We start from the raw sequence: 12,874 nt of genomic DNA on the forward strand, positions 1-12,874 counted from the left end.
CCAATTTGACTGAAGCTGAATGGTGTCAGACCAGATATGATCAGTTCAATTTGATTGAAGAGAATAGATTGATTGCCATGTGTCATGGTCAGTTATATCAGTAGATAATGAAGAAAGCTTTTGATAAGAAGGTCAAGCCTCGTGTGTTCCGAGAAGGTAACCACGTGCTCAAAAATATTTTATCTTTCAAACCTGATTCTAGGGGAAAACGGACTCCTAATTATGAAGGCCCATATGTTGTTAAGAGAGCCTTCTCAGACGGTGCTTTGATTCTTACAACTATGGATGGTGAAGAGTTCATTCGTCCTATGAATGTCGACGCAGTCAAGAAATACTTATCCTAAAAAAGAAAAGAACAACTTGCTAAGTTAAAAACCTGAAAGGGTGGCTTAGGCAAAAATGAGCGTCTTGGTGGATTGAAAACCCGAAAGGGAGATCCAAACAAAAGTTAGAGACATAAAATAGAAAAATTATCCCGGTAGATTGAGTACCCCACCTTGGGGCAATCTAGGAAAAATAAGGGATTATGGTGAGTAACTGCATCCGGATGGATCTGATCATAGAAGCAATTTTGAACAGTCATTTGGTTCTGATTCATCATTCTCAACCGAAGACAAGAGCATAGTGGATTTTAGAGTTGGTAGGGAGAGTAGTGGTCATTGAATTTAATGTAGCCCTTTTTCCATGTAAATTACCATTTTCAAACTTTGTAAAGATCCATGGAGTCTTGCCATTTGCAGGCTACCATTCTATTAAATAAAGTTAAGCCTTTTATCCAATTATTTGTTATTCTTACTTGTTTCTGTTTAAATAAAATTGAAATTTTATGATGATAATTTTTTGAAATAAATAAATTAATGAATAATTATTTTTCTAAAAGAATAAGGCATTTACTTTAAGAACATTGAATTCAAGTAATCTAAGAACGGAAAGTCTTGATGTGTGAAGCATTATTGTCTTCCCCCAAGCAGTTGTTGGGGATTTTATCTCCCCAACAGTCTGTTGTTCATCCTCAGCCTGGTTGATGAGATGCTCCCCAAGCAGTTTATCATTTATCCCCGGTAGAGCTCATGTGTTGTTATCTTCAAAGTTTGTCCTTCCCCAGCAGAGGCTTTCTTGAGTTTGAAATTTGCATTTTCTTTGTGATTGAACCTCGGATCTCCAATGCAACCTTTAGTTGGTTCTCATATTCTCAACACACCTATATTTGGTACCTTGGAATTGGTTTATTTCTCAAACTCCAAGAAGAGTCTTGTGACTGATGTTTTCCTTATGAGGAATTTGTTGCAGGTTTACATCCTCGTGTGGCATTTGATTTGTCCTGGAATATTTTATCCCTAGTAAAGTCCCTCACAGAGTTGATTTTTGTTGGAATCCATAATAGATTGTCTAGTTCCCCACTCAGAGTTTTACCTCTTATTGTGACATGGATCCCCATAATATATTGTCTAGTTCCCCACTCAGCATTTGTTGTAGTCGGTCCCTGTAGGATTGTCTCCCATTTTATATGGTGTTGATCTAAAATTCCCCGTAGTGTTGACTTGTTTCTTTGAAGTATGTATATATGCCTCAACTCGAGATGTGGATCCTCAGCATATCTCTCTTATCCTTAGCAACTGATAAACATTCTCAACATTTCTTTTGTCCCCTGCAAAGTTGCCAACCTGTATTTTCTTCTCTCCCAGAGATTTTGAGCTTTAAGCAAGGTCGGTGTCCATCTTTGCTTATCCCCTAGCAGTTGTTTCTCCTCTTTTTAAGATTTGAGTTTGAGTTTGATTTGTTTCAGTCCCTCTTATTGCTATGGATATATATATATATATATATATATATATATAATATAATATATATATATATAATATATATATATATATATATTATATATATATATATATATATATTATATATATATATATATATATATATTATATATATATATATATATATATATATATATATATATATATATATATATATATATATATATATATATCCTTTGTTTTCTATGAGCGTTGAGTCTTCAACAGTTTTTGGTCGGACACATATTCTCCATGCCTTTCCCCAACCAAAGTGGAGCTTTGATTTGGATTGTTATGTCTCTAGCCTTCCTCGAGTACACGATTGTGTGTTATCCCTAGGGAATTAGAAATTTGAAGTTAGGATTGATATCCTCGATGATTTATTTTCATCCCTAGCAGGTTCTCCAGTTGGCGTTCCAAACTTGTGGAGATTAGCCGAGTATCTAGTTGTGAAGATCAGATCTTCATGTTTGTATCCTTTGTGCTCGGTTGTCAGCATAATCATATACATACTCATGCATATACATGCATAAACATAGCTTTAGATATTTCATTGTGTATTTTATGCATTTGACCTATTCTTCTTATCCCCTTCTTTGGTGATATCATTTCCCCATGCAGATTTGGTATGTTTGTCCTACTTCAATGTAAAGTGTTAGCCCCTTAAGCAGAAAGATTTTATCATTTCTTCTTCCCCACTGAGTTATTTCCTCGTGGATTATTGTTATTTCTGTTTCATCCCTAGTTCATTATATGAATGGAACCACTCCCCTTAAGTTATGTCCTCATTGGGTTGAGTCTTGTTTGACCGTTTCTTTCTAGTTCTTACCTAGATAGATTTTTTGGTCCCCAAAAGTTTATTACCCCGTAACTGATAATATCCTTCTTGATGTTGAGTACTTTACCTGTGATAATTTATCCAGTAACCGGTAAAAGGTAATTTACTTCTTCGATTTTTCCAGCGGATTCATTTTTTTTCGTTTCCCTAGACAATTTATCCTTGATACGATCATCTTAATCGATGACGGGTATTCTTCCTTTTGAGTTTATCCTTGATATGTTTATCTTAACTGGTGAAGGATACTCTCTCTTTGGTCTTCTATCTAGAAAATCGGTAGTTGTAAATCCTTCTTTTCCAATAAGTCTATCAGTGATATGTTCATCTTAACCGATGACGGATATTCTTCTTATTCGATATTCTACCTAGTAAATGATAGATATAAATCCTATTGTTTTAAGGACGATCACCTTTGTTAAGCTGCCCTAACCGGTAGTTGGTGACTCTCCCTTTGAGTTTATCCTTGATATGTTCATCTTAACCGGTGACGGATATTCTCTTTGTGGTCTTCTACCTAGTAACTGATAGTTGTAAATCCTATTTTTCCCCGACAATTTATCCTTGATATGTTCACCTTAACCGATGGCGGATATTCTTCCTTCTGAGTTTATCCTTGATATGTTTATCTTAACCGGTGACGAATACTCTCTCTTTGGTCTTCTTCCCAGTAAACCGGTAGTTGTAAATCATATGGTTTCTTTTTCCTAGTAGGTTATTCTTACCCAGTAACCGGTAATGAATATTCCTCATTTTCCTTAGTGAGTCATCCTTGATATGTTTACCTTAACCAGTAATGGATGTCCCTCTGCCGGAGTATATTATCTTCCTACCCAATAACAGGTGGTAGATAATATATCTCTTTTACTCCTGAGTCGAAGCCTTTTCTTCCCAAGTTGAGTTTGGATTCGTATTTCTTTGTGAAATCGAATTTCCTTTTGGTGTTTGGATATTTCAGCTTTGTTCTAATTTACGCATTTCCCCATCGAGTGTTTCTTGTTATATTGGTGTTATCCCAATACATGCAGATTCCTTTCACCCAAGTCTGAGTCTTTCCATTGATTTATTTTCATGGAAATCCCCTCGTGTCTCCAACAGTTTTTAAGATGTAGTATGTGTTAGTGTAAGCCCTAGAGGCCAATACTTTTGATACTTGTATCGAATTATTTATTAATAATAAAAGGCTTTTTCTTTATTATGTTTGATTAATAAAGTCCCTAGAATAGCTAGTCCGTTTAATGTATCAAGTATGACTTAATCATGAGATCACATTAAACATAAGGACACTATTCTTAAAGTATCTGTAGTCGAGCTTTATTGTGAAGTGGGATAACATTAAAGCATTAAGACTATTATGTTTGTAGACTGATGATCACATCTCATGGATCATGGATAAAGAGTTATCAAGTCTTAAACATAGGTATGAATATTAAGAGTAATATTTATACCGGATTGACCCGCTATAAGAATACTATATAGAAATTTATGCAAAGTGTCATAAGTTATTCTCATGGTGATAATGGTGTATACCACTCTTCGACCTGAAACCACTGTGGACCCTAGATGTAGAGTCGAGTGCTTTATTGCTGATCCAACATTGTCCGTAACTGGATAACCATAAAGACAGTTGATGGGTACTCCACAAAGCATGCTGAGGGACATGAGTGTCCTAGATGGAATTTGCCCATCCTGCGTAACAGGATAAATGTCTATGGGCCCAATATTGAACTGGACAAGGATGACACGGTATATACCTTGTGTTCAATATAGACATAAGGGCAAAGGGGTAATTATACACATAATTATTATCACAGGAGGTTTTGTCAGATCACATGACATTTTCGTGTCTTGGGTAACAGTGATGTGTTGCTAGATACCGCTCACTGTTTATTATGTTAAATGCGTGATTTAATATAATTGCCAACGTCGAGAAAACCTACAGGGTCACACACAAAGGACGGATTGATGAGAAATAAAGTAACTAAGGAACACCGTAAGGTACGGTGCACTTAAGTGGAATACGAAATATGGTAAGGTACCACACGCTTATATAAATAGAACCCTTGGGTAGAAGCATTGTCACTGAGACTCAACTCAAGTGAAGACTTGGAATTTCGTTTCCCTCTCTCTCTCACTCAAAGCCTTCATTCGTACCAGCTAGCACTGAGATTGAAGGAATTCGTTCGTGTGGACTGAGTAGAGACGTTGTCATCGTTCAACGTTCGTGATCTCCACAAGAGGTAACGATTCTATCACTGATCATGCCCATTCGTAAGGATCACTAAATGGAGAAATTTTTAAATTCCGCTGTGCCTTGGATGGCAATTCTCCTTCAGTGGTATCAGAGCCTGGTTACGAAACCATGAATCTAATAATTGTTTTTGTTCTGTATTAATATGATTAAAGACAGAATGAATCAAAGATTAAATTGAGATAGATCAAGTTATATATATATATGATATATGTAATCCTAATGAAAAATACATTATATATGATATAGTGTTCTCGTTTCGTTCATTCAAACACTCAATGGTTGTTTTCCTTTGAGCGATCAATGGTCATTTGCTTCTTGATCCGACATTAGTATGGTGAAGCAATGACGTGTTGATCAATCATACTGAATCAACAATCGAGATGTGTTTGACGGTCTGAAATTGGTGCATCAGGGTTAGTGACGGCACAAGGGTTGTGTTGTCAGAGAGTTATGCGATTGGGTTGTGACTGCACAAGAGTTGTGCTTTCTAAAGACTTTTTGGAACAGTGTTAACCGGTTAACGCAATACGGAATAAAAATTTTAAGGTTTTCAAACAGTGTTAACCGGTTAACGCATTTCGTTAACCGGTTAACGCATTTGGTTAACCGGTTAACGAAAGACGGAAAACAGTTTTCCAAGAGATTTTCAAACAGTGTTAACCGGTTAACGCATTTGGTTAACCGGTTAACGCAAGGTAGAAAACAATTTTTGAACAGATTTTCAAACAGTGTTAACCGGTTAACGCATATGGTTAACCGGTTAACGCAAGGCAAAATTCACCCGATCGGCTAACTCAATGCTTTAAAGTATCAAGTGTTGATGCGAAAAGCGACTTCGATTTTAAATGAATTGTTCATTAAAAACCATCGTTCGCTGACCGGGCAGCGGAACACCTGTTCCCGCTGACCGGGCAGCGGACCCCCCGCTAACTCGGCTTAGTGTGATCGGTCATCGAAATTTAATTTGGATTTAATTAATTAAAAGAATTAAAATTGATAATAATAATAATGTATTTATTATTGTCTTGTGGTGATCGGTTATGGCCTTAGTTTTCCTTTATTTTGTTTTGGTTTTTAAATTGCGACCTGCTTGTCGTGCCTCTCTTTTAATCTCTCAATGTAACTTCTTTTCTCATCTCACTCCCTCGTATGTAAAATGAGTTTCTTTTATGTAATGTAATGATATTAAGAAAGCAAAGAAGTCAGTGCCAAAGGAGGACAACCTTGAAGATCTTGCTTGGAGAAGCTTAGATCGTTGTTAGGTTAGCTTAGGTTCTCTCATTGGCTTGGGAGAACAATTGCGCTAGGGGCCATAACTGTTTCATTATGTATGTATGTATGTTGATGCATGTGAATGTATGTTGATGCATGTGAGAGGCAACTTATATGATAAATAAGCCGGTGAGATCATAAAAATTGCAATTCCCTCAAATCAAATATTAAGTTTATGCTTTTCAAGTTTTAACACTCATCAAGACTAGTATCGGATAATGTAGGTTTCGCCTACGTGAGGTGCATGTTCTATATTAGTAAGCTGAGATGGGATAATTGTAATATCCAACTGTTAAAACAATGGGTCAAACTTAACTAAACAAATTATAATAATATTATATGTGTTTGCTTTCCAAGTTTTAGCACTCATCAAGACTAGTATCGGACAATGTAGGTTTCGCCTACGCGAGGTGCATTTTCTATATTGGTAAGGTGCGATGGGATAATTGTAATATCCAACTGCCTAAACGATGGGTCAAACTTAATTATAATAATATTATATATTTTTATAAGCAAGAGTTGGGAATGATCCATATGATGGATTGGAATAAGGAGTTATTCACCCAACTGAAATTTTCGAGAGTTGTATGAGATACAATTGGAAGGAGTTCCTACCTAAATAACCTAGTTTTGTGTAATCCGCCTACGCGGACTTAGAACGAAGTGAAATATGGATCTCGACCCACTAGAAAATCTTCCAACGGGATTTTCCGAATCAGATGATGAGGGTCATTTGTTTTGAGTAAAATAGTGGGAGCATATTTGATTAAAGGCCTAATTAAATATGTCAATGATACTTATATTTTCATTAATCCTTATGTAGATTACCATGACAACAAACACCTCTAACAACATCTTGCGATCAATCCTTGACAAGGAGAAATTGTCTGGGACAAATTTTCTGGATTGGCACCGAAACTTGAGGATTATCCTCAAACATGATAAAAAGCTGTATGTCTTGGAGACACCTGTTCCTGAAGAGGAACCTCCTAGTTCTGCACCTAAGGCAGAAAGAGATGCTTATAAGAAGCATGTCGATGACGCCAGTGAAACTGCTTGTCTCATGCTAGCTACCATGAACTCAGAATTGCAAAAGCAACATGAGAACATGTCAGCGTTCGATATGATCGAACACCTGAAAATGCTCTATCAAGAGCAAGCGAGACATGAGAGGTTTGAAGTTTCAAAAGCCCTTTTTCAAGGTAAGTTAGCTGAGGGAGCCCCTGTATGTCCCCATGTACTCAAGATGATTGGGTATGTGGAAAACCTTGAAAGATTAGGTTTTCCCTTCGGAAAAGAACTTGCGATTGATTTGATCTTGCAATCGTTGCCAGATAGATTCAGTCAATTTGTCCTAAATTTCAATATGAATGATATGGACAAATCGCTTCCTGAACTGCTCGCCATGTTAAGAATTACCGAGCAGAATCTGAAGTCAAAAGGGAAGTCCATTCTGATGATCGGAAATGGAAAGAGACAGAACTAAAGGCCCACTAAGCAGGGTGATAAAGGGAAAGGCAAGCAAGTTGCCAAACCCAAACCCACCGTTGCTGCTTTAAAGCCTAGTGGAGGCATAGCAAAAGAAGGCACTTGCTTCCATTGCGGTAAGACCGGACACTGGAAGAGAAACTGCCCAAAGTACCTAGAAGATAAGAAGAATGGAGTAGAGATTTCAACTTCAGGTATTTTTGTTATTGAAATTAATTTATCCACTTCTGCATCATGGGTATTAGATACTGGATGCGGTTCTCACATTTGTACAAATGTGCAGGGACTAAAAAGGAGTAGGGATTTGGCAAAAGGTGAAGTCGACCTACGAGTTGGCTATGGAGCAAAGGTTGCTGCTTTAGCCGTAGGAATTTATGTATTGACTTTACCTAGTGGTTTAATAATTCAGTTAGAGAACTGTTATTATGTACCTACAATTAGCATGAATATTATTTCCATTTCTTGTTTGGACAAGTTTGGTTTTTCATTTATAATAAAGAACAATTGTTGCTCAATTTATTTGAATGATATATTCTATGCTTCTGCACAAATGAACAATGGACTATATGTCCTTGATCTTGAAATGCCTATTTATAACATTAATACTAAAAGGATGAAACCTAATGAGTTAAATCCAACTTACCTTTGGCATTGTCGATTAAGCCACATAAATGAGAAACGCATTTCCAAACTCCATAAAGATGGATTGTTGGACTCTTTTGATTATGAATCATATGAGACATGCAGATCTTGTTTAATTGGAAAGATGACAAAGTCTCCATTCACAGGAAAAGGTGAAAGAGATAATGATCTTTTGGCCCTCATACATACTGATGTATGTGGACCACTGAACATACCAGCCAGAGGAGGTTTTCAGTACTTCATCACATTTACTAATGATTTCAGTAGATATGGTTATGTGTATTTAATGAAACACAAATCATAGTCCTTTGAAGAGTTCAAGGAATTCAAGAATGAAGTACAAAACCAACTAGGTAAGAATATTAAAACTCTTCGATCAGATCGAGGTGGTGAGTATTTAAGCCTAGAGTTTGATGACCATCTAAAAGAGTGTGGGATCCTATCCCAACTTACTCCTCCTGGAACACCCCAATGGAATGGTGTATCTGAGAGAAGAAATCGAACCCTATTGGAGATGGTCCGATCCATGATGAGTCACGCCGATCTTCCAAACTCCTTTTGAGGACATGCACTATTGACATCAGCTTACACACTTAACCGTGTTCCATCCAAAAAGGTTGAGAAGACACCATATGAGATATGGAGTGGTAAGAAACCACATATGTCTTACATGAAGATTTGGGGTTGAGAAGTTTATGTGAAACGACAAATTTCAACTAAGCTTGAGCCCAAATCTGACAAATGCTTATTTGTGGGATATCCTAAAGAAACAAGAGGGTATTACTTCTACAATCCTTCTGAGGGCAAAGTGTTTGTCGCTCGAACTGGAGTTTTCCTAGAAAAGGATTTTATTTCCAAAGGAATTAGTGGGAGGAAAGTAGAGCTTGAAGAAATTCAAGAATCACAAAGCATCGATACACCTATGGAGGAATTAGAGCAGGAAACACAAGTAGTTGTGGAAGAGCAACCTGCTCAAGTAGAACAAGACCAACGTAGGTCAAGCAGGATACGTCACCTACCTGAGAGATATGGATATCTCATAACAGATCAAGGTGATGTATTACTCACGGATCAAGATGAGCCTGTGACCTACTCATGGAATCTTCGTTTTGATGAAACAGTAAAACAATATGGATTCATCAAGAACGAAGATGAGCCTTGTGTCTACAAGAAGGTTAGTGGGAGCATGATCGTGTTCCTGGTATTATATGTAGATGACATATTACTCATTGGAAACGATATCCCTACCCTGCAACAAGTAAAGTCTTGGTTGGCGAAATGCTTTTCTATTAAGGACCTAGGTGAAGCAGCCTATAAATTAGGAATCATAATCTATAGAGATAGATCACAAAATGCTTGGCCAAAGTCAGAGTACATAGACAAAGTGCTGAGACGCTTTAATATGAATGGTTCCAATGGTTATGTGTTTTGCTTAAATGGAAATTTACTTCTTCGATTTTTCCAGCGGATTCATTTTTTTTCGTTTCCCTAGACAATTTATCCTTGATATGATCATCTTAATCGATGACGGGTATTCTTCCTTTTGAGTTTATCCTTGATATGTTCATCTTAACTGGTGAAGGATACTCTCTCTTTGGTCTTCTATCTAGTAAATCGGTAGTTGTAAATCCTTCTTTTCTAGTAAGTCTATCATTGATATGTTCATCTTAACCGATGACGGATATTCTTCTTATTCGGTATTCTACCTAGTAAATGATAGATATAAATCCTAATGTTTTAAGGACGATCACCTTTGTTAAGCTGCCCTAACCGGTAGTTGGTGACTCTCCCTTTGAGTTTATCCTTGATATGTTCATCTTAACCGGTGACGGATATTCTCTTTGTGGTCTTCTACCTAGTAACTGATAGTTGTAAATCCTATTTTTCCCCGACAAATTATCCTTGATATGTTCACCTTAACCGGTGGCGAATATTCTTCCTTCTGAGTTTATCCTTGATATGTTTATCTTAACCGGTGACGAATACTCTCTCTTTGGTCTTCTTCCCAGTAAACCGGTAGTTGTAAATCATATGGTTTCTTTTTCCTAGTAGGTTATTCTTACCTAGTAACCGGTAATGAATATTCCTCATTTTCCTTAGTGAGTCATCCTTGATATGTTTACCTTAACCAATAATGGATGTCCCTCTGCCGGAGTATATTATCTTCCTACCCAATAACAGGTGGTAGATAATATATCTCTTTTACTCCTGAGTCGAAGCCTTTTCTTCCCAAGTTGAGTTTGGATTCGTATTTCTTTGTGAAATCGAATTTCCTTTTGGTGTTTGGATATTTCAGCTTTGTTCTAATTTACGCATTTCCCCAGCGGGTGTTTCTTGTTATATTGGTGTTATCCCAATACATGCAGATTCCTTTCCCCCAAGTCTGAATCTTTCCATTGATTTATTTTCATGGAAATCCCCTCGTGTCTCCAACAGTTTTTAAGATGTAGTATGTGTTGGTGTAAGCCCTAGAGGCCAATACTTTTGATACTTGTATCGAATTATTTATTAATAATAAAAGGCTTTTTCTTTATTATGTTTGATTAATAAAGTCCCTAGAATAGCTAGTCCGTTTAATGTATCAAGTATGACTTAATCATGAGATCACATTAAACATAAGGACATTATTCTTAAAGTATCTGTAGTCGAGCTTTATTGTGAAGTGCGATAATATTAAAGCATTAAGACTATTATGTTTGTAGACTGATGATCACATCTCATGGATCATGGATAAAGAGTTATCAAGTCTTAAACATAGGTATGAATATTAAGAGTAATATTTATACCGGATTGACCCGCTATAAGAATACTATATAGAAAGTTATGCAAAGTGTCATAAGTTATTCTCATGGTGATAATGGTGTATACCACTCTTTGACCTGAAACCATTGTGGACCCTAGATGTAGAGTCGAGTGCTTTATTGCTGATCCAACGTTGTCCGTAACTGGATAACCATAAAGACAGTTGATGGGTACTCCACAAAGCATGCTGAGGGACATGAGTGTCCTAGATGGAATTTGCCCATCCTGCGTAACAGGATAAATGTCAATGGGCCCAATATTGAACTGGACAAGGATGACACAGTCTATACCTTGTGTTCAATATAGACATAAGGGCAAAGGGGTAATTATACACATAATTATTATCACAGGAGGTTTTGCCATATCACATGACATTTTCGTGTCTTGGATAGCAGTGATGTGTTGCTAGATACCGCTCACTGTTTATTATGTTAAATGCGTGATTTAATATAATTGCCAACGTCGAGAAAACCTACAGGGTCACACACAAAGGACGGATTGATGAGAAATAGAGTAACTAAGGAACACCGTAAGGTACGGTGCACTTAAGTGGAATACGAAATATGGTAAGGTACCAAACGCTTAAGTGATTTTGGGCATATTATAATATATGGGCCAAAATACACTTAAGTGGGCTTTTTAGCTTGAAGCCCACATAAGTGGTTCTATAAATAGAACCCTTGGGTAGAAGCATTGTCACTGAGACTCAACTCAAGTGAAGACTTGGAATTTCGTTTCCCTCTCTCTCTCACTCAAAGCCTTCATTCGTACCAGCTAGCACTGAGATTGAAGGAATTCGTTCGTGTGGACTGAGTAGAGACGTTGTCATCGTTCAATGTTCGTGATCGCCACAAGAGGTAACGATTCTATCACTGATCATGCCCATTTGTAAGGATCACTAAATGGAGAAATTTTTAAATTTCGCTGCGCCTTGGATGGCAATTCTCCTTCAGTATGGCCTACGCATAGCTTTTTATCCCCCAGAGTCTCTGTCTTCCCAGTGAGTCTTCCTTATGGAATGCATTATGCTCCTATGGACTTTCTGTCTCTCCCGAATTCTTTTTCTTTTGGCAATATATTCCCCACAAAGATTATTTTTGCATTCATATCGTATGCATCATGAGGTCTCTTAGGGACCAAAATTTGTTTCTTGATGTTGTTATTTAAGTCCACTCTACCGAATTGATACGAAGATTTTAACCCTCTCATCCTCGGCTACAATGACCTTAAATAGGGGCAGTTGTAAGACCCCAATTTTGACTCTAATATCTCTCATGAAATCTCATCATTTGCATTGGCTTTGGGATCACATCTTGGTAACCTCCTCACCCATCTTTCATTGGGTTTTCATTGGGAGAGATCACCAAGCATTTGTGATTGTATCATACTTTATTTTATTTATTCTTACTAATCAAAATACCAAAAATATGCCTAGTGTAGTGTTATTTCTTTTGTAGGTAGTGTGTGCATCCACATGTGCCCTATCAAGCTCACATCTATTTGAGACCCTCAGTGCAAGGGATTAAGTTAGAAAATTTCTACATTATTTCAAAACATCTTATATGGATCCCCGTGTTCTTTATTTATCATTTTGATCAAGAATTCATCAAGAGTTTGAAGCTTGTTTGACAAGGAAACCTTAATTCATCTAGGTATCTTGTGTGACTTCCTAAGCAAGTTTCTTAAACATTTGATCAAAGATATTATGGGATACTTCATTGAATAACATATTAAGCATATGTAATTATCCATGAGCCCTGATGCGTTGGAAAACTTGATGTTCGC

The sequence above is a fragment of the Lathyrus oleraceus genome, chromosome 2, assembly GCF_024323335.1.
Source record: "Lathyrus oleraceus cultivar Zhongwan6 chromosome 2, CAAS_Psat_ZW6_1.0, whole genome shotgun sequence".
NCBI classification, from domain to species: domain Eukaryota; kingdom Viridiplantae; phylum Streptophyta; class Magnoliopsida; order Fabales; family Fabaceae; genus Lathyrus; species Lathyrus oleraceus.